The following is a 27788-nucleotide window of genomic DNA, read 5'->3' on the forward strand; positions in this document are numbered from 1 at the left end:
GACTTGGACAAGTTACTTCACCCTCATTTTTTTCCATCTGTAAAATGGACATAATAAAATCATCTTCCTTTAAGGGATATTGTGAAAATAATTCTGTAAAGTGCTTTGTAAATCGTAAAATGCTCTCTTAATACTTATAATTATTAGTGATTGTTGTTATTATGACTTTGGGGAAATTTTTTAACTTCACTGCAGCTCACTTGCTCACCTGGACATTGAGAAGATTTGACTTAATAAATTCAAAATTCTCTTCCAGTTTTAAATCTATGATGCAATGGAATAATAATTACAGTGGGGGAGGGGGGATGTCAGAGAAGTTTCCCAGAGTGGCCTGAGCTATGATTTGAATGAAGGCAAAAATTCTTTTTTAGGGGAAAGTGAGAAGGGTGCACTCTCCAGACATGGGATACAAGGGAGGGAAAAAGTCAGGGAAGGCTCAAAGTAGAAAAGAGAAGAGCAGATTGCTTGTTTGCCTAGAGATCAGCCTAAATACTTTCCTTATTTTCTCTTCATTCCTGCTATGATACATACATATACTGTAGAGAAAGGAAAATTGCCATTATCTTAAAATATGAGACATTTGAAGTTTTGTGAAGCATTTTGACATCCATCATATCATTTAATCCTCACAAAATCTCAAGCTACAGGTATCCATGTTTCCTTTTAACAGAGGGAGAAACTAGACTTGGAAAATTGCCATGGAAACTAAATACTGAATTTGAACTCCGATCTATCTTGATTCCATGTCTAGTCTTTTTTTTCTTTCACGATATTATGGTTGTTGTTCAGTCATTTCAGTCATGGCCAACTTTTTGTGACCCCCTTTGCGGATTTTCTTTGGCAAAGATAATAGAGTGGTTTGCCGTTTCTTCCTCCAGCTCAGTTTTACAGACAAGGAAACTGAGGCAGGCAATAGGTTAAGTGATTTGCTCAAGGTCACACAGTCAATAAATGTCTGAAGCAGGCCAAATTGATTCCAGATCTGTGATTCTTCTTAGCAAAATTTCTCTTGAGGCTTTTTACTGGAGCACAAGGGCTGGAACAAAGGTGCTAACTGGAAAGAATTTTAAAGTAATCTTAATGGATTATCCTATTTGGAGGGGGAACTTATTTTCATTCTAAAAGAAAGATAAAAGGCTCTTCTTTAGCAGCCAATCACACATTACCTGAGCCAGCTTTCTCTCCCCTCCTACCACCCCCAGGACAATGCCCTTCCAGTCCTTAAAAAATAGGGTAATTTATTTCCCTATTTGAGTATTAACAAGGGCACATTGAATCTGGGGGGGGGGGGAGTAATTCCAAAATGACTAACATTAAGCAGTCTTTTATTCCAAATCATAAATCATGTGAATTTCTCCCTGAAAGAGGGAAAATGGGCCAATAGATAGAGAAAGACAAACCTTCCAGAGAAAGGAGAAGTCTGTGCAGTGTGATTAAAGAATAATAATAAAAACAGCAGTCTAGAACCAAGTAACAAAAAAAAAAAAGATATTGGCCAAGAGAGAAGGCTGAGTCTATGTGAATCAAGTACTGTAGTCTTTATCCTTTAATGAAAAGGCAGAAAAGGAGTTAGTCCAGTTGAAATCCTGCTGCTATAAATAGACTCCTAGACGTGTCAGCTAATTTAATTAGTACTCAGTCCCCTATTTATCTCAGACTTTTTTATGACCTACCCAAAGTTCATTATCACACCTGAAACGATGAGTTGGGGGGGGGGGATGAAAGGGGGAGAAGAGAGGAGGGAGGATGTGGACAAAGTTGTTCTATTTTTTTATTTTAAATTATCTTCCTGGAAGCTAAGGATGCAGTCACCCCAATCCTCCTTTAATTTAAAAAAATGGCCCTGCTGAGTTAATTATTCTATATTATATGTCAGAAAAACGCTTGTTTGGAAAATTCTCTCTGTGCTAAGGGATGGGGGTCTTGTCTTTGATTTATATTAGTAACATCAGAAATTTGAAAGGCAACCTGACAGGAGAGAGAAAAGGACCTTGAGTCAGGAAGATGTCCCTTCAAATCTCTCCTCTGACCCTTACTGTGTTATTTGACTTCTTTTAGCCTCATATTCCTCATCTATAAAATGGGGGTAGTTATGTTGGTGTTGTTCAGTCCTGTCTGACCAGATTTGAGGGGTTTGGGGCACAGATGCTGGAATGGTTTTCATTTCTTTCTCCAGCTCACTTTACAAATGAGGAAACCGAGGCAAATCATGATTGCCCAGGTTCACACAGCAACTAACTCTATCTGAGGCTAGATTTGAACTCAAGGAGGTGGGTTTTCCTGTCTCCAAGTCCCTTGGACTCTGTGTACTATGGCACCCCCTTGCAGCTCCAAATACCTGAGATAGTATTATGCAATAGAAAAAGGAATGGATTTGGAATCAGGCATCTTTGATTCAGATTCTGTCTTTGTGTATATTTGTAACTCATTTGCTGTGTGACCTCGGGCTTCCCTTTTCTGCTCCTCAGTTTTCTCATCTGTCAAATTAGGGGGTTTGACTCAGTGATCCTTAAGACCTCTTTTAGCTTTAGAGCAAGGGTCCTTAAATCTTTTTATGGGTGTCTCAGAATCATTTTTAAATGGATAATGTAAAATGCAAGGCACACAAAGGTATATTTTATTTAAAGATAGATATAAAGCACATACATACTTTCACTGAACCCAGGTAAAACTCGTCAGCTCTCAATTAATAATATTATGCTCCTTGGAGTTGGAATGTCAACCTAAATCTTTTTTATTACAGCAAGAAAGTCCAGTCTTCTAGCCACTATTTTTGCCTAGGTGGTCAATAGACACATGGGCATCTTGATGGTGCCATTATGCTTAGAGTTGTGAGTCAAGAAGACTCATTTTCCTTAATTCAAATCTAGCCTCAGATTTTTGCTTTCTTTGTGACAGTGGGCAGCCATTTAACTATGCCTCGGTTTTGTCTGTCAAATGAGCTAGAGAAGAAAATGGCATCCCACTCCAAGATCTTTGCCAAGAAAACCCCAAATGGCATCACAAAGAATCAGAAGTGACTGAAACGACTGATGAGCAACTATAAGCATGTGCTTGGGTGATCAATTTGAACAGACTGTCGTAAGGATAGAATATGAAGGCTTCCCTTTCTATTCCTCCCATTTGTTTATGACAGGGAACATCAAACAGCTTGAAGCAGCTGAAGATAAGTCACACAAACAAGGCGATCCACACTTTGATCATTCTCTCTATGCCCCACCAAGTCCACTTCTCACAGTGCTGCTGAAAACTATTTAAAAAGGCTTCTCTTTGGGGATTCATCTTTCTATTGTCTAGAGATCTAAAGTCCTCGCTTGGAATGGAGGTCTGCTAAAAAGGGAATCAAGATCAATTCCCTCTGATACTGGTATGTGGTGATGGGAAGTGGCATCTAGGAATTCCACTGAGAAAACACCCAACAGTCAGAAAGCCTAAGCCCCCACTAGCTTTAATCATCAGAGAGGATAAGAGATGACTAAATTAATTTAAAGGGGAAGGGCCCCTACCTGGCTTAGAATTCCCTATTGTAGAAATCAAGAAACCTCGTTCATAGAAGGGACCCTTAAAGAAAGATGGTGGCATCCTTGATAGGACAACCTCATTGTCTAATCATATAGCCAATAAGGCTACTTACTACCTCTCAATCTCAAGTTGGTCTCTCTTCCCTACAACCGAGAGATTTCCCTAACCATTAATCCTGGTTTCAAAAATATGACTCAATACTCATCTAAGTAGTAAGAACTAATGTTCGAATGGCACTTTAAAATTGGCAAAAACTAAACACTTCTAGATATTTTTGACTCTCCTGGCAAGCCTGGTAGGTAAGTATCAGAGGAATCATCGTATGGGTTTTCTCCCCTCATTATGAAGGTCTTGGGAGCAGGAACTAAACTGGTTTTCCTTTGCTTTTCCATTATTTCATTTTCAACATCCACTCATTTGGGATAGGCACCAAGCCTATGATTTTATTAGTAAAATGCCTGGCTAATCCTCAAGATTTGCTTTATCAATGAAGATGAGCATCTTCTCTGCTCAGGCATTCTTTTTGTCCCCTCCAAGACAATAGGGTTAAGTGACTTGCCCAAGATCACACAGAAAAGCAGGCACATTTGAACTCAGGTTCTCCTGACTCCTGGGCTGGTGCTCTATTCACTTCCATCTAGCTGACCCTCCTGCAGGCATTCTTAACCAGGGCTCTAAAGACTGCTTCCCCACAGTTCCCCTCTACCCATGGGACTGTGGGGAAAAAAGACAACTTTATTTTCATTAATCTCTAACTGAAATTTGTTATGCCCTTCAATTCCTTAAAAACATTATTTGGAGAACAGATTCATGTCACTACACTATCTATCATTGGAATCTATGATAATAATGAAGATTTGCAAAGCACTTTACAATTATTATATTTTTGATCATCATCATCATAAACTGCTAGATAGATCCATTATTGTGATAATTTATAATTCATTATTACCTATTATTTATGTTTATTATAATTATTTTACTATTTATTATTATTATCTTCATTTTACAGATGCGAACACTGAGACAGAGATTTATCTGGAATCACCCAGCCAGTAAATGTTTGAGACTGGATTTGAACTTAGGTCTATCTGTCATCAGCCCCAGCAATCTATCCATAGAATCATCTAGCAGCTCTTACACACACACACACACACACACACACACACACACACACACAATTAATTAATGACACATATCTTAGAAAGTTATCTAGTGTCCTGAAAAGTAAGTGACTTGCTAAGGATTGCACTAAAAAATAAATGTCAGAGGCAAGACTCAAATCCAGTCTTTCTTGATTTTAAGTCTAGTCCTTTATTCATTATATTGTCCTTCCCTGGAACACTTTATAAATGATTTTTCATTCATTCTTTATAAAGTCATACTGTGTCTTTGTGCTTACCATTTCTTAATTATTGTGCTGTCCAGCCTTCCCAAATTCTCTATCGAAGAATACAATAGAGAGATGAAAGAGACCATTTCCTAGCAATCTGGGAAGACGTGTATCAACTGATGCAGAGTTAAGTGAGCAGAGACAGGAGAACAATTGATGGAATAATCTTAACATCTTAAAAATGAGCAATTTTCTGATCATCACTTTTTCTAGAGGTTCATTAACTTTTTAAAAGAATAATGAATTCTAGAATATTTTTCTAGAATCAAGACTTCACAGTCATTGGCTTAGAGTCTGCAGATTCTACTACTTTCCCTTTTGTAAAAATCAAAGGCATCTACTCTTTTCTTCACATGATAGCAAAAACTGGCACTGATACCTCATTAATTTAAAATCAATTTGCATTTTGTTCATCAAAACCATATCTATATACACTTAAAAACAGTAATGTGGTTGCTTATGAATTATTAATTTAGTTTGCAGAAGGAGGGTTTGCTTCTCTGTCATACTGAGTGCCACTACATGTTTTGTTAGATCAAAAATCAGAACCTATGCTCCTTGAAAAAAATTCTTCACCCTGGGCCTTATCACACATCATTTGGCCGCTACAGTACTTTACAGAAGAGATCATAGTAACTGGGAAAGTTGAGAGACCATACAAGGAGTAGTAATGTGTCCAGACTCTTCAAATTATTGAAAGAATTCTGGAATGACTTAGTTGTCTTTACTCTAAATAAAATGGAGGTTGGCAATTTGTTTAGGAGTCCAGACCTGTCCAGGTCTGTGTTGAACCTTGAAAGAAACTAGTCCCATGTTATGAAAAACATTGATAATGACCTCATCTTTAAAATGAGGGGGTTGGATTAAATTACCTTTAAGGTCATTTCCATCTTAAATCCATGATTTAAGTCTATGATCATCTCATTTTCTGCAGGAAAATTAGTTTTTCCCAATTCTAGTGCCTTCTTTCTGTTGACTATTTTCAATTTACTTTATGTATAACTTATTTCTACATAGTTGTTAGCATGTTGTCCCCCCTCCATTTGACTGAATATTTTGGAACTGTCTTTTGCCTTTCTTTGTGTCCTAAGCACTTAGCAGTGTTTCTGACTTATAGCAGGTGCTTAATAAAAATCAGTAGGCTGACTAAGTTTCCCTGCTTCTCCCCCAACTGCCTTCCTAAGCTGTCAGTGAATGAAGAGTCACCTAAAGGCTAGTGATCTGTATTTTGGTCACCTGAATATCTATGTACCTGCATGTTACAATGAATTTCAATGGAATTGCTACTTAGCTATATGATTTTACTGCAAGATGTCTAATCTATTTGGGCTTTGCTTTCCCCAGGGAGATGTAACATCTTTCTCGGCTACCTTAAAGAAAATCAAGAAACATTGATAATATTCGTGGAAGCATTTTAGGCAGAATTTAAAAGTCAAGATGTATTGATTTCATTGACCAAGGAGACATCCTAGTGTATTGAAAAGGCTCTAGAGTCAAAGGGGCTGGGTTCAAATCTGTTCTACTTAAGGACTGTGTGACCTTGAAAAAAACCACTCAACATTCCTGATTCTGTTTCCTCATATAAAAGGAGGGGATGATGGACAAGGTGACACCTTCTCCTACACACTATCTCTTTCTGTCTGTCTGTCTGTCTCTCTCGCTCTCTTGCTCTCTCACTCTCCTCTCCTCCTCCCTCCTCCCTGTTTCTCTATCTCTCTCTGTCTCTCTCTGTCTCTCTCTGTCTCTCTCTGTCTCTCTCTCTCTCTCTCTCTCTCTCTCTCTCTCTCTCTCACACACACACACACACACACACACACACACCTGGGAAATTTAGATTGAGCAGTGAAGAGAGACCAGATAATTATCTTAAGGACTACAATAAGAAAAAGATTAGAATTCAATCACTCAATCAAAAAGCATTTATTTAGTACTTTAAAAAAATACATCTAGCAGCATCTGGGAGGTTGAGTGTATAGAGCACCTGCCCTGGAGTTAAGAAGACCTGTGTTTCTCTGAGCAAGTCACTTAACCTAGTTTGCCTCAGTTTCTCATCTTTATAATGATCTAGAGGACATGGCAAACCACTCTAGTATCTTTGCCAAGAAAACTTTCAATCAGTTTATGAAGAGTTAGACTTGACTTAACAATAATAACAAAAGACATCCATTTAAAGTCCCAGGTACTGTGCTAGTTACTAGTAATACAAACACAGAAAGAAAAAGAGAGAGACAGAGACAGACAGAGACAGAGAGACAGAGACAGAGAGACAGAGACAGAGACAGAGAAAAACTGAAACACTTCTTGCTCTCAAAGACCTTAGAATCTAATAGTAGCAATAAACACATATCTGAATTTATACAAAATAATAGAATAAATACAAATACACAGGAGATAGTTAAATTCAAAGTAGTCAAGGAGAGAGGGAATTAGCAACAGTTAGCAGATACTTGATCCCACATGGCACAACCAGGAATCATGGGTAGAATTACAGAGAAGGAGATTTGGACTTGAAGTCAGTCCCACCAATCCGAGTTGCCCAAAAGTGGAATCAACTGCCATGGGAGGTACCATGTATCAGTGGAGAACTTTAAACAAAAGTCAGATATCCATTCAAGGCATCTAAAAGGGATACTTATTGCTTTATAGAGAAGATAGTAGAGACTCTGGGCTCCCTTCTTACTTTAATAATAGGGAATATTTAATGTACTTTACAGATATCTCATTTAATCCTTAAAATAACTCTAGGCGGTAGGTGCTATTATTATCTTTATTCTAGAAAAGGGGAAACTGAGACAGAGGTCTATTGACTTGCTCAGAGACACAGATATTAAGTGTCTGAGGCAGGATTTGAACTCAGGTCTTCCAGACTCCAGGTCCAGCATTCTACTCACTGTGAGCCGTGGATAGACACTACCAAGATATCTTTACTATGACATTCTATGATTCCATGAATGTTGGAATATGGAATCCATTCTATGGAGTTTTTGGGATATTAAAAAAGAGATATTTTACCCCCATGGATTATTATCTAAATAAGGTAATTGTGTCCTCGGTGGTATTAGTTGGTACTGGGGAGACAATGGCCTAGGATTAGAAGATGAATCTAAGAGAAATCAATGATGAGGCAGAAAGAAATAATTACAGAAAAACAAAAAAAAAGCATTAAGCAGAAAGAAATATTCTTTTGTGCCATATAGATGTATATATTTATATATATTCATTTGCATAGCAATTATTCCTATGGTGCAGCATCCTTAGTTTACTGATGGTGAGCAGAAAACAGGATTTGCTTATTATCAGTACTTCTCCTATCAGCCAGGCATTCATGTATTTTTCATACTGATCATTAAGGAAAGAAATATCTTGCATAATAAGTGTGTGTGTGTGTGTGTGTGTGTGTGTGTGTGTGTGTGTGTGTGTGTGTAAATTGTTTGCTAGTCATTCTGTTTTCCTCATTGTTTCAGGGGAAACAGAAGAATATCAGCATCTGGCATTTGTTAGGGTTGGGGCTCTTTTTAAAGGCAAGATATCCTGAATATTCTATTGTAGTTATTCCTCTGAGTTACAGTATGATGAAGTTCTAGGTTCAAATTTCACCCCTAAAACTTACTGTTCATGTAGTCCTAAGCAAATTATTTGGTCTCTACATCCCCAGGATAGTAGGAAAAGTTCTTGATTGGGAATCAGAAGACTGGTTCTATCTATGTAGCCTTCGTGTCCGAGACCAAATCCATAGGCCTCAGTTTTCTCATCTGTAAAATGAGGGCATTGGAATAGATGACCTCTGAGATCTCTCTCAGTTCTAGGTCTTTGATGCTTTGATCTTGGAAGTCACTGAGAGATTATGAGCTAATCTGTCTTTGTCTGAATACTGAAACATCCCTCCTACACTGGAGAAATTGCTGCAGTCTCTGGAAAATGAGATCTTTTGAGAATTGTACTTTGTGGGTTAATGAAACACAAACAGGTTTCTTGTCCCAGCTGTTTTCATCTGTAGTTGGTTTTAGATCCATCCATCAGCATTCTGTAAGTGGTTTTCTATTCCTGGAGATGCCAACTTTAAAGGGTTCGTATAGAAATCAGGAATTGAGCAGGGAAGGGGGAGGGGTGGTTCATATGTGGTGGGGGTGGAAGCTGGAGGGAGGATGTGAGTGGAAAGAAATCATCAGAATACAGCTTTGATGGGGCTCATGCGCATCATAGAAACTCACTTTCCTATTTGGTTTTATCTGAAAGAAAATGTTCTCGGTGGCGACTATGTACTCAGTAATCAAAGTTGTACCCATCAGAGAAGGCAGCCTTCACCCCATTCCATTTTCTACAGTCCTCTAGCTGGCAGACTCTATCTTTCACAATGTCACAGGTCCCTGGCAGTAGTTATAGGCAGCATCACAGCTGACACAACATTGAACTGCATCCCGCAGACAATCCACAAGAAAGAGATCTATAAACTTTACTGCTCAGGGAGCTGAGCCATTTCAAAATGGAATAGATATTCTGGAGCACAAAGACTCACTAAATTTAGGTGTGGAAAGGGAATTCAGAGACTCTTCAGTCAATCTATACCTGGACAAGAATATACTCTAGAGCCTCCCTGCCATATGTTCACCCAGCCTTTGCTTGAAAACTTCTATTAAAGGGAAACCACTACTTCCCATGGCGTCCCATTTGCCTTTAGCTCATTCTATGATTTTCCTGACATAACAGTCAATGTCACTCATTATTCCTAGTTATACCCTTTGGATCCAATCAGTATGGATGATAGTCTTTCATATGATACCCCTTCAGATAATTAAAGATGGCTAATATATTCCTCTAGCTTTTCTCTTTTCCAAATTAAAAAAAAATCCCTTTAATCGATGCTCATAGAGCATTCACTTGAGACCCTTTACCATTTTGAGGTCTACTGCTAAATAGGCATAGTGTATGGAGTACCAAGCCTGGAGACAAAAAAATCAAATATGGCCTCAACGTTTCCTAGTTGTGTGACATTTGACAAGTCACTTAACCATGTTTGTCTCAGTTTCCTCATATGTAAAATAAGCTAGAAAAAGAAATGACAAACCATTCTAGTATCTCTGCCAAGAAAACCCCAAATGGGGTCAACAAGAGTCATACATGACTGGAACAACTGAACAACATCAACCCTATATTCATGACTCTAAGATACCATGATTTATTCATTTATTCCTTCATTCATCTATCTTGGTTGGCTTTAGCTTGATACTCTTTAACTTTTATCAGTAACTTCCCTAAAATAGAGTGTTCACAATTGGACATGATGTTCCAGATGTGGACTGGAAAAGGTCTAATTCATTAGGACAAACATCTTGGTCCTGATTGCTATGCCTCTTAGGAATATATACATATACATATATATAATATATATATATATATATGACATTAGCATTGTTGGACACCATATCATACTCTTGAAACATATGTTTTTGTTCACAAATGAAGTTATTACTTAGAAAATAAAAAGATTATGCCATCTCCCACATAGGCAGATATTAGTGTTTTTAGAATAAATCCCCTTTTTTAAAAAGTAGGCATTCTTTGATCGGAATGATTAGGAAACAAGCTGTGGTACAGAGTTTTCTGAGGAATCACAGAATAATTGATTTGTAAGGAACCTTTTAAGGAGGGCACCTAAGTCCAATGCTCTTCCTGATTCCTAAATACCTTGTAGAGAATCACTAATAAGTGGAAATCTAGTTTCTGATGGAAAGTAAACTGCCTGTGATGGAAAACTGTTCCACAAAACAGACCATCCCATTTTCAGATAATCCAAACTCTTAGAAATGTGTTTTCTTTTTCTTTTTTTTTTAAATAATGTATTTTCTAATATTGGGGCAAAGATATATTTCACTGTCAAGTTCATCCATTGTTCCAGAATTTCCTTGAATGAGGCTAACTCCTCTTCTTTACAGAGGCACATGATATCCCAACAGATATTTTTAAACAACTATCATACTCTTGCCCTTCCTGCCTCTCTATTTTAAGTCTTCTCTTCTCTGGGCTAAGCATCTTCCTTCCTTACTTACTGAGCTTGATTTCTGGACTTAGATATGCTGGTTATCCTTTTCCTAGTCAGAAGTTCTTAGACTAAGATGACAGACATTACAGATCACCTACAAGGTCACACAATGAAGCAGGTATTAAGTGTCTGAACTCAGGTCCTCCTGACTCCAGGGCTGGTGCTCTACCCACTGTGCCACCTCGCTGCCCCCCAACACCTTATTTTAAAGATGAGGAAGTCAAGTCTGAGAAAGGCTAAGTGATTTGGCCAAAGACAAATAGGTAGTAAGTGGAAGAGTCAGAATTCAAACCTGGGTCTTCTGCCTTTCCCTCCTATGGTTTTTCTTCTCTGTAACACTATCTCCAGACGCATTTCAGCCTGGCAAGGCCCCTTTTAAAAACCTGTCAGGCAGAAGAGAACAGAAAACTCCCAGTTTAGCCTGTCATGCCCTCCTAGTTGACTTTGCAGGTTACTCTAATGGGCTTGCAAGGCCACAAATTGAGGTGGGCCACTCATGTAGCAGCTTGAGTCCACTGGTACCTAGGAAGGACCTAGAGGAAAGATAGAGTGTGTTGGGCAGGTTTTCAGGTCATTAATAGTGGAATATAAGTAAGAACTAACCAGGAGGAGACAGTTCAGAGGGATCCCATTCCATGCCAGTGGAAGAGTGACCCATTGATGAGAACATGGACACAATAAAGCATATAAAGAAAACTATTTCAGTTGATGATCATGAGTTAAGAACTGGAAAGGACATTAGAGGCCACTGAGTCCATCCCCTCCATCCCTTAATCTCCTTTCCCCACCCCTACCTCACAATTAGAAAGATGAGGAAATTGAGGTACAGAAAGGTTAAGTAACTTGCTGAGGTTCACTCAGTCAATAAATGTTTGAACTGAGATTTGAACCCAGGCTTTCCTGACTCCAATCCAAGTGCTCCATTCATTAAACTGAGCTGTCTCTTGAAATATTGTCTGTTTTGGGCCATTATTTCAGCCTATCTCACATCTGTACACTCCATAAAGAACTCAGTTCATTCTGGAAATTTATAAAATTTTGATGAAGATGATGATAAATGATGGAAATGAATCTCAATTATTCTGGGAAGCTAACTTTTCTATCATTTATATGCTTTTTAATTTACTTGCATGTGGTGGGGACAGGTAGTTCTCAATCTCTCTGGTCCATCTGATGTGTCTTTTAACCCCAGTAATTTCAGCACTTACATTAATTAAGTGATAAGAGGCAATGTGTCTTAGTAAATTTAGGAGGCTACTGCAAAGAAGCTGCATATCTGCCATGATGGAATAGATTACAGGAATTCACTGAAACCCTCCCTTCCAAATCTTTAATTAATAATACATAATTAATTAAGTTATTACTCCAATGCCTCATTATGTAGAAGAGGCAACTCTGGGTTCATCAAAGCAAACCCTTCTGGAAAGGCTACAAGTAGAGGCCTGTTGTCAGAATATTTAGCTGGTTTTGTTTCTGTTCTTTCCTAATATTGACTTCTTTACAACTTGTATCCATTGTTCCTATTTCTATGCTATATGAAAAACAGGTCCAATTCTCCTTCAGCATGGCATCCTTTCAAACACTTGAATACATGCTGAAGGGAAATTGAAACTGTCTTCTCTTCAGGCTAATCATCTCCAATTTCTTCAACTGATTTTCATATCCCATGGGCCCAAGGACTTTCACCATCTTCTCTATCCTGTTTTGGACATTTCCTAACTGATTAAAGTCCTTTCTAACTTGGGGAACTTAAAATATTGGAGTTCAATCAATTAAAGAATGGTAAAGCAACAGAAATTGTGTTTCATGAATATAATGGAATAAGATTGTGCTGTAAAAAAATGTCAAATAGGATGAGTATAGAGAAGCACAAAAAGACTTATGTGAACTGATACAAAGTGAAGAAAGCACAGGCAAGAAAAAATATATAACATGACCACGAGATCACAAATTGAAAGAAAAAAACAGCCACAATACAATAAAAAATGCATGCTGCAAAATTACAATGAACAAACTTGGTCCCAAAGACTTCTATAGTGTGGCACAGGTTTTCAAGCTTTTCAGTTTTGCTATTATTTCCACTTCTTTTTTTCTTTAAAATGTATTATATTAAAATGCATTTATTATATGAGATGGCTTTCTGGGAGTGAGGTGATGAGGGATATTGGTGAAAATTTGGGGTGTTGGAAAATCCTAAAGATCTTACTAAAAATCTACTTTAATAAAGGAATATTATAAAATTACAAAGAACAGACATGGTCCCAAAGAAGAGGTTTTAAAAGATCACTGTTTCCTCTCCTTTGCAGAAATATGTGTGTGTGTGTGTGTAAGAGTAACACTGAAAAAACGCTAGATTTTTTCCCATGTTTGATAAGTTTTGTTGGGGAGTTTCCCCCCTTTCTTCCTCTTTTTCTTAAAAAACACAATCCTTATTATATGGTGAAGCTCTTTGTTAGGGGGAGGGGAGATATAGAGGAGGAAATTTAGGTAATATGAAAAAAGATAATAAGCAGTTAGGTGGCATAATGTACAGAATACTGGAACTGGAATCAGGCTGAGTTCTAATTTGGCTTCAGACACTTAGCTGCTATGTGACTCTGAGCAAGTCATCTAATCCTGAGAGTCATTAAGCCTCAGTTTCCTCAGTTGTATAATGAGCTGGAGAAAGAAATGGCAAACGACTAGTATCTTTGCCAATAAACAGAAAAAGGAATCAAGAAGAGTCAGGTACAACTGAATCAACAACAAAATATTTTAAATTAATTTTTAAAAATAATAGCCCAAGAGTGGTCTACAAGGGTACAGTAAAGCAATTGCCTGTCTAATCTTGGTACCTTGTCCTCTTAATGAAGTCTAAGAGCGCACAAGTTCTCTTGGATACACTATCACATTGTTGACCTCACAGACCACTAAAACATCTGTTTTAAGAACAGTGTGGGATGGGAAGTCTGCTGATTAGTAAGCACTCACAGTAACCCACATATTCATTTCCCTTTAGTTTTAGAATCAAATTTCCTTTGGTTTGCTCTCTGGGAAAGATCTTTGTCAATAACGGGAGCAAATGAAATTCTTTGTCTCCGCTCCTGAGTTCTTGCTTTCTTGAGGCTTTCAGGGCAGAAGGATCATTGCATTCTCTTCAGTTACTACAAAAATACTGAGCTACCCTAACTTTAAAAAAATCCCTCCCCCTTCAATTATATGTAATAGCAATTTTTAACATTCATTTCTCTTCTATTAATGTTCCATATTCTATCTCTCCTTCCCCCTTTTCCCTCCCTAAGGCAATAAGCAATGTGTATATGTGCATATGTGCATATATGTAAAATATTTACATATTAGCTATTTGGGGCAAGAAGACTCAAATTAAGAAAGTGAAAAACAGTATGCTTTAGTCTGTTTTCAGACAAAATCAGTACTTTCTGTGGAGGCAGATAACATTTTTCATCATGAGACCTGTGAAAGTGTCTTGGGTCATTGTATTATTGAGAAAAGCCAAGTCATTCACAGTTATTTATCTTACAATACTGCTCTTACTACATATAGTGTTCTCTTGGTTCTTCTGCTCACTTCACTCTGTATCAGTTCAACTTATTCATTCCAGGTTGTTCTTAATTCATTTGGCTTGCCATTCCTTCTAAAATAATAATATTCCACTACAATCAGATATCATAACTTGTTTTTACCATCTCTCCATTGATGGGCATCTCCTCAATTTCCAATTCTTAGCTATGACAAAAAGAGCTGCTTTAAAAATTATTGTACTAAGTCCCCCCACCCCACCACCACCCTTTTACCTCTTTAGTCTACAGACCCAGCAGTGGTATTGCTGTATCAAAGGACATGAACAGTTTTATAGTCCTTTGGGCATAGTGGCAAATTTGAGTTACCCTCTCTTAAAAGTCATTGTGCTAAACTCTAGTTCTAACAGAGTAGTTGGAAAATAAAATTCTTTGGGTTAATTGAATATTAACATAAACTGAGTTCATCAAGAAGTCTTTCCTGATTTTCCCAACTGTTATTATGCCATCTCTACCTCTATCACTTTGAAATATCTTGTGTTTCTTCTATAGATATGAGTGTAATGCCAACATTAATAAGCTCTCTCACAGAGATAATAGATACTGTTACTATATCTGTAAGAGTTAATAGGAAAAAAAGAGTTAATAGAATCTTGAACAGTGACAATATAATTGGTATTCTATAATGAGCATGTAAAATGATGGAACTAAACTGCCATTCTGGAGAGATTGTTAATTGTGTTGGCTAAAAAAAAAAAAGGACAGGAAAAGAAGGATCCAAAGAGTTTATTTCTTAAGCAAACTTAGTTGAACTTTTATCTTGAGAAGAAATATGAAGAGAATTCTTGAGAAGAGATTTTAACTGGTATTTTGAGAGAACAGAATTGGGCAATATGTTTCCAGAATTGAGGAGCTGTCAGCAGCAGTAGTAGTAATGGCTAAAGATGACTTTGTCTGTGATTTTTCTTTCAGCTAATATCATATAAATAATTATGTCTGTTTTATTATAGGCACACTGTTAATAAATAGCTAATAATTAATAAATTAGCTAATGACTCTGATGTTTGTTGAAACCTACCAGTATTTGCTAGGTAGAGTAAAAAGTCTATGGGAAAAAAAGTTTCTCAAATTTATTAAATAAACTATACAACAAGCTAGTTGTGTTGTTTTTTTTTTTTTTGCAAGGCAATGGGGTTAAGTGGCTTGCCCAAGGCCACACAGCTAGGTAATTATTAAGTGTTTGAGGCCAGATTTGAACTCAGGTACTCCTGACTCCAAGGCCAGTGCTCTATCCACTGCGCCACCTAGCCATCCCGCTAGTTGTGTTTTAAGAATTAACCTTTCCGGGGGCAGCTAGGTGGTGCAGTGGATAGAGTACCAGACCTGGAGTCAGGAGGATCTGAGTTCAAATCTGACCTCAGACACTTAGTAATTACCTTGCTGTGTGGCCTTTGGCAAGCCACTTAACCCCATTGCCTTGCAAAACAAAAGTATTAACCTTTCCTTCACAACTGTGAGACAGAGTAGTACAAAAGAAATAATGCTCACTCTACTGTATATGGATCTGAGTTCAAATTCTGATATTTGCTACTTATATTGACATTGCATAAATCATTAAATCCTTCTTGAGATTCACTATATCGCAATTCTATGAATATAGAAAGAGTTTAATTTTCAAAAGAGATTGATAGATAAAGATAGAGAGAGATAGCTGGTTCTTGTCCTTTGTTACCAAAGGAGACCAAATGATATCATTGTGTTACAGATGAGTTCCAGAGTATCTTATTGTGACTGATTAAACGGAACTTGGATGCTCTGCTACAAATAGTCCATGGGAACACCTGGAGTGTTGAACTGCTTCAATTCTGCCTTGCTCATGGAGTATAGCACCCTCTGATGAAGGTACGCTATGCTGGATAGTCCTATGCCATTGTCTTCCATGCTGCACAATCAAGTCTAAATGTTTGTTTTTTATTTTTGCAAGGCAATGGTTTAAGTGACCTGGCCGTGGTTACACAACTAAGTGTCTGAGGTCAGATTTTAACTCAGGGCCAGTGCTTTGTCCACTGTGCCACCTAGTTGCTCCCCCACACCAATTCTTAAGAGAGACCTTCAGTATGTCAGTATCATTTCTTCTGACCTCCTTATGAGTGCTTGCCCTGTGAGTTCCCCATAAAATAGTCTTTTTGGCACATGTATGTCTGGCATTTTAACAATGTGACCATGCACTCTTTGTAGTAATATCAGATAATTTAGCTCAAGAGAGGACCTTGGTGTTTGGTATCTTCTGCCAGGTGATCTTCAGAATTTTCCTAAGACATTTTAAATGGAAATGATTCAGTTTCCTGACATGGTGCTGGTAGACTGTCTGGGTTTCGCAAACATCCAGCAATGATCTCAGTTTGGTAGACATTCTAATACCTCTTCTCTCTCACAGTTTCTTTCAGAAATACTAAGCTAGCTCTGATGTTGTATGTGTCAACCTCATTGCCAACGTGCACCTCCCTGGAAAGGACATTGCCAAGATAAGTGGAATTATCCACAGTATTCAAAATTTCTCCATTTTCTATAATCGATGATTCCATCTATGAATGTTGTAATATTGGCTAATGGAACACCTGTATTTTCTTGGCATTCTTAGGCCAAAGTTAGAACAAGCAACAGAGAATTATGCATACTTCGTTACATCTCAATTCATCCAGGGTAGAATATTCAGAAACATCAAGTCTGAATTGATGAAAATGATGGGGAAATACAGAAGTTGCTAAATGAAAAATGAGAACTCCATAGAGTTTACCAGCAGGATAGCTCATCCACTTCTAAGAAGGCAGCATTTAATTCCATCAAAAGTAAAGTATGAATAAAGATTAGAGAGATACATAAGTCTTGGCTCAGTAAGACGGCAAATGAAATTCAGTTTCATGCAGATAATAACAATCTAAAATTCTCTTATGATACTCTAAAGGCTATTTATGGGCCAAAGACATGGTACATCTCAACTTATTAGTGCTGATGGAACTACATTGATTAGCAATAGGGACATGATTCTAGAAAGATAGGCTGAACACTGCTTTAGTGTTCTTAACAGACTACCATCAATCAATGCAGAAGCCATTGATCCTTTACTTCAAGTGGAAGTCAATTCATCCCTAGATGAAGTTCCGACTGAAGAAGAGGTTTTTGAATTTGATTAGGCTCCTTTCATGCAACAAAGCACCTGGGGCTGATTCTATTCCAACTGAGATTTACAAGGTGGGATCTTCAATGCTCGTACAAAAACTGACTGAAATTTTCCAGCTTATATTGCATGAAGAGGTTATCCCCCAGAAATTCAAGGATGCTTCCATTGTCCATCTCTACAAAGGTAAAGGGAGTAGATCACAGGGATATTTCTCTTTTAGTCATTGCTGCTGAGATTCTTGCAGAATTCTTTGATGGATAAACACACGCACATACAAATGCACTTTTGCATGTTTATATTACAAAACAATTGAATTTTTGTAACTAACATAATGTATTAAAAATTTTGATTTGCTAAAAAAGTATCTGCCTACAAGAAATGTAAATATTGTGTTAGAACATCTATAATGAGAAATGCTTGGCATCTTACAATACTATTTTCACATTATTTTCTCTCTAGAATATAAGTTAGCTAGACAATGAAGAAGCTAACTTTTGTGGATTTTGGTCTATTTTCCAACTCCTCACTATTTGGGGAGTTCAGTAAATATTTATTGGCCTCTGGGGGAGAAATGGAAGCACAGAGAGTTCAGTTTTATCCCAGTCAAGTTCTTTATGAGCTCGTATTAGTGTCTATAAAGTGTGAAAGAAGTCCAACATGTTCATCAAATCTCTAAGGACAACTGGGGACTGTGAAGTAAGACTAGAAAACCAACTCCTCTCCAACTTCACTAAGTATTCTTCCATTGCCTGGCTCACTCTGATCTCTGAGAAAGAATTCCAGACTAGTATTATATCTATCTGCCCCTAAATATTGCTGATTTAGGGAAACTGACTTTTAGATTCGAGCTACTCTCCTGGTCTCTGTCTCTTAATAGATAATGCCCCAAGCTGTGTGATTTCCTTCACATCAAATTTAAGTTAGACAGAGACCACTACACTTACTGAGTAGTGAATAAACTCCATTTATCCAGCTGATGGCAAACAGAAATCAGAGATGTTATATAAATTAAAATAGATCTACACAGAGTGAATGAATTCTCCCAATGGGAAAGCAATATCTCTTCTCATTTAAGAGAAAGGATCCCCGATTATTCCCAAGGAGAAATTTTCCAAAGTCTCTACTGTAATAAAGTGGAAACAGAGACATGCTCAAGGAACTGACTTCTTTATATTTCAACCTTGCTCTCAAAGTCTTTCTCTCCCTTCACAGGCCTCTTATTGCAATGTCAAACAGAGGCCACTAAGTCAGACATAAGGATCCCTTTAGGTTTGGGGACATACTGACTTAGAAAACAACACATTTACTATTTCCGTATTTTATTTTGTTGATTTTTTAACAATTATATTTTAATCTAGTTGAGCCTCAACTAGATTAGCAAGAATGCTTTTGCCCTTTGTTTGATATGTCTACCTTGGAGCACTAGTGCTAAAAAACATTAACAAAAATAAAAATACAATTTAAAACTAAAGGCACAGGGTGGCTAGGTGGTGCAGTGGATAGAGCACCGCCCCTGGAGTCAGGAGGACCTAAGTTCAAATATGTCCTCAGACACTTAATAATTACCTAGCTGTGTGGCCTTGGGCAAGTCACTTAACCTCATTTGCCTTGCAAAAAAAACCCTAAAAAAATCCAAAAAAATAAAAAAATAAACAAATAAATTAAAAGGCACTACCTGTGTTAAACATGATATGGGTAACTTTTGAAAAAAACTTGGTGATTACCTTCAAGTAAGTGCTTCTTCCATTGGTGCATATAACAACCCAACCTATATATTTCTTATCCCTATCTATAAATTAATCGCTTAGAATCAGTAGTGACCCTTAAGACTTGACTCAAGCATTTGCTACTTCATCAGGGGTTTTCAAAGTGTATTCTGGGACTTCTTCCTCCTGAGAATCTTTTGGGGGTCCAAGAAATCAAAACTTTCTTCATAATAATAGCAAAACTTTTAAATTGTGAAAATAGTAAATATCAATAGGCACAACCCACATAAATGAAAGCTCCTAGAAGGGGGATCCTTAATTTTTAAGAGTGTGAAGGGTGATGTCATTCCAAGTACTTGAGCTTGAAGAAACCAAATTATTCTGATATTGACTCAAATTTGCTCATGTAAATATATGCTTCTTTTTTTTAGGGTTTTTTTTTTTGCAAGGCTAAGGGTTAAGTGACTTACCCAAGGCCACACAGCTAGGTAATTATAAAGTGTCTGAGGATCGATTTGAACTCAGGTACTCCTGACTCTAGGGCTCGTGCTCTATCCACTGTACCACCTAGCCACCCCTAAATATATCCTTCTATATGGCTTTGTGCATAGTATTGGATTTCAAATCAGGAAGACTTGAAGTCAAATCTGACTTCAGACGCTTACTGTGTGACCCTGAGCAAGTCACATTAGCTCAATTTTCTAAAAAAAAATGTGTAAAAGGGTCCAGAGACCAGAAAATTGCAGATCTACATAGTATTCTTCATGGTTTCTCCAAATTCTAGTTCCCTTCTTCTAAATGATAGTATTTTGGATTAGATACTTAGTCATTTGTTAGTTGTGATCCTGGGCAAGTTTTTTAACCCTTTTGCCTCAATTTCCTTATTTCTAAAATGAATTGGAGAAGAAAACAGAAGTCCATTCCAGCATCTTTGCCAAGGAAATCCCAAATGGGGTAAACAAAAATTGTAGACAAATGAACAACTCCTCTCTCCTTCCTTCTCTCTGTCTCTGTCTCTCTGTCTCTCTCTCTCTCATTGTATGTATATATTAACACACATTTGGATATATGCATATTATAAATGTGAATGTATGTATACACATTACGGAGCGTAAACTTTCTGAAGGCAGGGATCATTTCTCTCTTCTGTTTCTATTTCCTCTCTGTGTCCATCACAGTGCCTGGCACACATAAGTAAATAGGTGGCACAGTAGATAGAGTGCTGGAGTCAGGAAGGCCAGTTCAAATCAGACACTTGATAAGTTTTTGACGTTTATCTTCATCCTTGAAGAAGACCATGACATCAGAGAGAGAGGATGTCATGACTGGCATGTGAATTGGAGTTGAGTGAGGGGATGCTGTGCTAAGTCACCAGCCTCACTTTCTTCTCCAGAGTCATCTGGGTCCAGGGTCAGATATGATTCAGGAGGACTGGAGATGACCCTGGATGGGAGCCAATCAGGGTGAGTGACTTGCCCAAGGTCACACAGCTAGTAAGTATTTGAGGTCAGATTTGAACTCAAATTATCCTGATTTCAGGCCTATGTGACCCTAGGCAAGGCACTTAACCTCTGTTTGCTTCAGTTTCTTTATTTGTGAAAGGAAGATAATAATAGCAACTCCCTCTCAGCTTTCTTAGGAGGATCAAATGAGTTAATAATTGTAGAATGCTTATAGGCACAGTGTCTGGCTCATTGTAAGTTCTATAGATATGTCATGTATTATTACTCTTGTTGCTTGACTGACACAGGATCCATTCAATACAGAATAAGTTTTCCATTAAATTCTTTTAAGATCTCATTGACACCAGTACTGCTATATAATATATAAAACCTCCATGAGCATATCAACTCAATAATAGCCATTCCATAAAGACAAACAACTTGGAAATCCATAGAACTCTAATAGTGCAATGAGCTGCCACAATTCAAGAGAACTGATTATGAAGCATCACTTCTAGACCCTGAGTCAGAAAAGTGGTGAATTCAAGATTTAGGGAAAGACAAATATTTTGGGGGCTATAATAATGAAGGAATTTTGTTTATTCAGCTAAACATATTTCTTTTAGGACTTTTCTCTTTCTTTTCAGTGGGATGAAGATAGAATCTCTGTTAATTAAAATTTACAAAATTTTTTACAAAAAATTAAAAAGCAACAAAACTCAATATGCAACAAAATGGTATGTTCTTATTAAGGCTAAAGTTCAAACTTTCTTTTCCTTTTCCTTTTTAAAACTTATTTATCTACATTTTTAAAAATTTTGATTTCTAAATTCTCTCCCTACCTTCAGTTCCTTCACCACCCATGGAGGAGGCAAGATATTTAATATTGATTATACATGTAGAGTTGCACAAACTTTTAAAAATTTTATTTTTCTAACATTCATTTTTAAAATTTAAAGTAGCATTTTTAAGGAAACAGTTGAATGTACCATCAGATGTCATTAGGCTTTATAAATTTGTGTTTGTCAGCTGTGTTAAATCAAAACATCAATAAAACAAGATATACTTTTTTTTAAGTCCAAGTCAGTATTTGGAGTAATGAATGGCTAGACTTGAAGTGTGCATAGAATTTCCTTCTCTAGTGGATTAAGGCAAACAGAAATCAAGTGACTTCCCCAAGGTCACACAGTTAGTGAGTGTTTGAGGCTGGATTTGAACTCAGTTCTTCTTGACTCCAGACTCAGTATTCTTATCACTATGTCATCTATCTACTGTAAAAAGCAGGATTTTGACATAATAATAATAATAATAGTTAGAATTAATCATGTACTTTAAGGTATAATCTCCTTAGAAAGTAGGTGCTTTTATTGTCCTCATTTTACAGATCAGGAAGTTGAAATTCAAAGAGAAGTCATTTACACAATCACAATCACTTACAATAGCAAGTACCTGAGTCAGAATTTGAACTCAGATCTTCCTGACTTTAAATCCAACAGTCTGCAGAAGGCCACAAAACAGTCTCTATTTGTATAAGCAAATTTGGGCTAATATCAGAATTAGTTTGCTTTCTCAAAGTTCAAGTATATGGAATGACATCAGTATCTAAAAAACATATATGAATGCCCCCTGCAGTTGCATAGGAAATTTTTACTCACAAAAAATTAGATTTTGAAGAAACCTTGCCTAAATTGTACCTAAACACGATTTCTTTCTAAAACAAGAATTCCTTTTTTTATAACTTTTTTTTCAAGGCAGTGGGGTTAAGTGACTTGCCCAAGGTCACACAACTATGTAATTATTAAACGTCTGAGGCCAGATTTAAACTCAGGTTCTCTTGTCTCCAGGACCAGTACTCTATCCACTGCACCACCTAGCTACCCTTTCAAACAAGAATCCTTAACTTGGATTCCATGAAATTTTAAAAAAATGTACTTTGATAACTGTGTTTTGATGTTTTTGGTTTCATTCACAATTCTATATGAATTTAAAAACATTGTTCTGTGAGGGGATCTCCAGGCTTCACCAGATTTACTGTAAAAGAGTCTATAATACAAAATCTCTTCTCTACAACATCCCTGACATTGGCTTGCAGGTTTCCACTGGCAGGGAATTCACCATATCTCCAGGGAGCCCATTCTGCCTTTGGCTAGCTGTAATTATTAGAATATTTTTCTATATATCAAATATGTAAATCCCCTCTGTCTTCAATTTCCACTTATTACCCTTTGTTTTGTCTTCTGAGCCAAAATGGAACAAATTATAGAACCACACAATAGCTTTTTTTAAAAAAAAAAAAAGCATGAAGCCACCCATCTTATTCCACCCTTCACGCCCCACAAGTCTCCCCTTCTTCATGTGCAATATCACCATTTTCTTCAACCCATCCTCAGATGGCCTGATATTCAATGTTCATATCCTTTCTAATGATGTATTTGTGGACAAGATAGAGACTTGCAGACTGGTTGATACATGAATACATAAACACCTTGTAATCGCTACAAGAGATCATCATTTTTCATGCTCTTGGAGTCACTTTTCTTTTGCTTCCTTGAGAAATGCCTTTGTCTGAATATTCAGTTGCTGCTTTCAAACAATGTTTCCAGAGGGGGTCAATGATAAGCTCAGATTTCATCATGGTATGAGAAATAAAAGAGGTTAATAATGCTCTCTGGCCCCTTTCCTCATGCCTTCCTTGCTGGTCTTGTGCAAGGCTACCCCTGTCTCTGTTTTCATTGTCTGTTGGAGTTATTTTACAATCCTCCACCAGTACATTTCAAGGTTACTTATTCAGAGCTGAATGAATTCAGCAATAAATCCTCCCCCACTCCCTTGTGAGACCTGCGTTTTAAACAACAAGCTGGGACTCATTTCTTAAGGTAAATACCATAATGAAAGTACGTGGATATTGTTAAAGTTAACCACCCGGAGCTTAGTGAGGAAATTCAAGAATGTACCATCGGTAGCTTGCATTTGTGCTGTCCAGACATTTGAGGCAGCTTGGCTATCACCTAGATAATGGAGCAGCCACTGTTCTCCAAGGACCTGATGAGATACTCACTGTCTCTTATGTTTTCAGACCATCTCCCATTTTGCATTTAAAAATTTAACTTCTTTCTGAGGCGAGACAACAGAAATTCACTTTCCTTCTAAGACACTTGATTAGGTATCTCCAAGGTGGAGACGATCAGATCATGGTCAAAGGAAATACTCATAATAGATCTGACTCTTCAAACAAAACAATCTCAAGTGTTTGGAGAAAACCACTGGGCAGACAATGTCTCTTCCTCCTGAATAATTTTCAAGTCATCTTCCCTAGTGTACTCTTTCAATAAGAAAAGGAATTACAATTAGTTTCTTCTAACAGCTTAGTGCAAAGGTTTAGTGGGGAAAAAGTGGACCAAGAATCAGGGCATGTGAGTGACAGCTCCATCATATCAACAGGAAACCTAAGGCAAACCTCTTTTTTCTCTTTGGACTTGAATTTTTCTGTTCAGAACTTCTTACCTTGAAATCCATGATCTTTTAAAAAAATTTCAATATAATTGGTTTCCTTTGTAATTGTATGCATTTTATTATAGGCATTTAAAAACATTCTTCTGAGAAGGAACCAATAGGCTTCAAATCGACTGCTGGGGGGTGGGATATGATATAAAAAAGGTAAAGAACCTCTGGATTGGATGATCCCCAAGGTCTTTTCCAGCTCCAATGGTCTATGAAATTATGAATCAATGAAATCAATGTAAGGCTATAAAAATGCAGCTGCCTAAATTAGGAGAAAGCTTTATCTTTTTCTTTGTTTGGGCTCAGAATCTCAGGGAAATGGTTCCATAAATCATGGGAACTAGGCACAATGAGGATTACTCTTCTTCTGGGTAGAAATAATCACCAATCATAATATCAATAAGAATTGCTAGCATTTACACAAAACTTTAATGTTTGCAAAACACTTCACATCGGTTATCTCATTTGATCTTTACAACAACCTTGTGAAATGAATGTAAATGTTATCATTTGACAAATGAAGAAATGGAGACAGAGAAGACAGGGGGCTAAGTGATGTTCCTAAGAAAACATAGTTAGTATATGTCTATCAGGATATGAATCTGAGCCAGAACTCGATTCATTATGCCACCTGTGTGACGTGGTTATCATGCCAGGCAACACGAAGGGGAAGACAGAGCCTTGGTCTTATTGTTGGAAGAGAGGACTAGACTTGAGTTTGGACCCTAAGACTTGCCAGTATCCAAAAGTACAATTCTGACCATGTAACTCTCCTATTCAATAAAACCTACTGGCTCCTGGTTACCTTCAGGCATTCAAAGCCCTTGATAACCTTTTCACTCTAAACTTTCCAGTCTTCTTACCCCTCCCATCCTCCTGCCTTCCACACCTCATATACATTTTCCATATAAGTGACATTGATCCCTTGCTGTTTTCCCCCCAAGACTCTCCCTTGGTTGACCCTGGACATTTTTATCTGCTGACCCCCATTCCTGGATTATTCTCGGTTTTCTTTTAGTCCTGACTAAAATCCCATCTTGCTCAAAAAGTCTTTCCCTAGACCTCTTATTTTAGTGCCTCCTTTCTGTTGATTATTCCTCATTTATCTTGTCTATAGTTCATTTGTCTATAGTTGTCTAGATGTGTCTCTCCATTTAGATTATGAGCTCCTTAGGGGCAATATGTCTGGTGCTTAATAAATGTTCATTGAATAAATGACTGCTATCTGTGGGACCCTCAAACAGTTACTTTAGCCCTATGAGTATTAATTTCCTCACTTTCCATCTCTGAGGTACACCTCACAACTCTCAGACAGCACACTAATACATTGTTGGTGGAGCTGTGAACACATCCAACCTTTCTGGAGAGCAATTTGGAATAATGCCCAAAGGGCAATAATAATGTGCATATCCTTTGATCTAACAATACCACTACTGGGTCTATACCCTGAAGAGATGATGAAAAGGGGTAAAAACATCATTTGTACAAAATATTCATAGCAGCTCTCTTTGTGGTGGCAAAGAACTGGAAATTGAGTGGATGTCCATCAATGGAGAATTACAGAGATGAGCAGAACCAGAAGAACATTGTACACCATAACAGCAACATGGGGCTAATGATCAATCTTAATGGACTTGCTCATTCCATCAGTGCAACAATCAGGGGCAATTTTGGAGTATCTGCGATGGAGAATATCATCTGTATCCAGAGAAAGAATTGTGAAATTTGAACAAAGACCAAAGACTATTACCTTTAATTTAAAGGAAAAAAAAGTTATCTTGTTATGTAGTTTTGCTATCCCTTATATTTAATTTTTTTTTCCTTAAGGATATGATTTATCTTTCAACACATTCAACTTGATCAATGTATAGCATGAAAAACTAACAGACTGCCTTCTGGGGGGGGAAGTCAGATGGGAAATTGTAAAATTCAAAAATAAATTTAAAAAATTTTTCTCACTTTCAAAATGAGGGTAATAATTCTAGCATTTTCTATCTCACAGAGTTACTGTAAGGAAAATATTTTCTTTGAAATCCTTAAAACCCTAGAGAAATGGGAATCTTTGTTATTGTTAGCAGAGCTGGAAGGTTGAACTTGTCCTATACAGGTGATCTACATCTCCCAGAGCCCAATTTCTGAGCCATTGACAGAATGGTCCTTCCAGGCTGTAATGATCATAACCAGAAGTCAGCAGAATCATAGGAAGGAAAAACTTACTCTATCATTCACAAGACTGGTTACTGTCATAGCAACTTGGCTTTATAGATGGAAAGGGGCTTTAGGGGTCATCAAGTCCAAACCTCTCATTTTATAGACAAGGAAACTTAGGAGTATGGAGGGGAAGTGGCTTGTCCAAGACATATGGGTAGAATGTATCTCCAGAAGCAAAGAAAGCTTCCTGGTTTTGATGCAGTCAATGCTTGAAAAATTTATTTTTGACAGGACAACTCTTCAAATACTTGGAAACAAAGATGATATTCTCTTTTAAAATTATATGATAAGTAATAATGATAATAATATTAACACCATATTTGCATAGCGTTTCAAGATTTTCTGGACAGCTAAGTGATATAATGATAAATCACCCATCTCACTTTCTCTTCCAGAGTCATATGGGTCCAGTGGCCAGATATGAATCAGGACAACTGGAAATGGCCCTGCAAGTGAGACAATGAGAGTTAGGTGACTTGCCCAGGTTACACAACTAGTTAAGTGTCTGAAGTCAGATTTGAACTCAGATCCTACTGACTTCAGGGCAACATCTAAACAACATTAAAATCCAAAAAAAGCACTATACGTATTATCTCACTAGATCCTCACAACAACCCTGTGAGGGAAGTGTTATTATCCAACCCGTCAGTCAAACATCAGTGTTTGCTTGTGAGCTAAATACTGAGCATAGGAAGAAAGACAAAATAACAGTAACAATAAAAGGTCCCTAGGAGTTCACATATTAATGAGGAAGACAATATGGTGCATACAAGATATATGCTGCCTAAATGGGAGGTGATCTCAGAGGCAAGGGTTGAATAAATAGAAGCTCAGAAATTCCAGCTGCCTATGCCCAGGGTCATCCAGTTAAGTGTCTGAGACTCGATATGAAAGAACTCAAGTCATCTTGACGTCAGATCCAGGCTTCTCTCCACCAAGTCAATGTAAGCCATCACCACTGTCATTGTGAACATCAGCACTGACATCATCCCAATCATCCTCATTAACATCATCGACAATCTCTTAGCTGTCTTTGTGAGGTCTCAGGCCTCTAAAGTGAAATCAACAACAAATATGTTCAGTGCTTACATAATTATAGAACTATAGCCTGGAACCCAGAAACTAGCCTCAGGGGTCAACATTCGGTTTCCAGGATTCATCTCTGAGAATACTAATGATGACTTTACCATTGGATAATAATCGTTAATGGGAGTAGACATTGAATATTCCTCAGAGAGTGGTTTTTTTTTTTTTGCCAAAACACTATGGCAATT

The sequence above is a fragment of the Macrotis lagotis genome, chromosome 1 (genome assembly GCF_037893015.1).
Source record: "Macrotis lagotis isolate mMagLag1 chromosome 1, bilby.v1.9.chrom.fasta, whole genome shotgun sequence".
NCBI lineage: Eukaryota > Metazoa > Chordata > Mammalia > Peramelemorphia > Peramelidae > Macrotis > Macrotis lagotis.